Source organism: Frankliniella occidentalis, unplaced genomic scaffold (genome assembly GCF_000697945.3).
Source record: "Frankliniella occidentalis isolate FOCC.00 unplaced genomic scaffold, Focc_3.1 Scaffold50, whole genome shotgun sequence".
Taxonomy (NCBI): domain Eukaryota; kingdom Metazoa; phylum Arthropoda; class Insecta; order Thysanoptera; family Thripidae; genus Frankliniella; species Frankliniella occidentalis.
Window position 1 is genome coordinate 680349 of NW_026267180.1, and position 600 is coordinate 680948.

The 600-nt window shown below is 54.3% G+C and overlaps 1 protein-coding gene across 1 annotated transcript in view; it reads left to right on the forward strand.

Moving 5' to 3' along the window:
• Positions 1–600, forward strand: part of LOC113205158 (uncharacterized) — a gene marked incomplete at its 3' end in the record, with an annotated part of 21520 nt that overhangs the window by 17811 nt on the left and 3109 nt on the right.

The following is a 600-nucleotide window of genomic DNA, read 5'->3' on the forward strand; positions in this document are numbered from 1 at the left end:
CATCCTCCGGCCCGACTTTACTTCTGACATATAAACGCGGTTGCTTAATGCGGCCCGCGTCTTGTAATTTCGGGACACTCCCCCCCCCTCCCCCCTGATAAAGTGGTCAAAGAGGAGTTCGAAATGCCGCGCACATGTTTGACGCACATGTGAGTCCTCCACATGTGCATGTGTGTGTGCGTGTGGCAATCGGCTGAGTCATCATGCTGTAACCGTACGTTGTGCTCTCGACTTCATACATAGAATACTTGGCTAAATTGCACACTTAGAAATGCGCGACACGGTGTAAAACCGTATTAAATACTCGCAAGTGTCTTGCGAATTGCACGCCTCAGATGTCGGTGTAGGAGACATACATAGACATGTTGTCAACAGTTGTTTGGGAGATTTATCATGACGACATTATAGGACTCCGGACGTCGCGCCGAGGGCATGTCGGCCACCGAGCAGTGCGGGTGCGGGTGCTGTATGGTGCTCAAGGGGAGTGTCCTGCGCCCTAATTCTAGGCGGCGACACCTTCCGACACAGACCCCCCGCCCGTTCCTCCAACACACGCCCCCTTCCTCGGCCTATGCCCAAACTATGGACCGTGACGCCCCC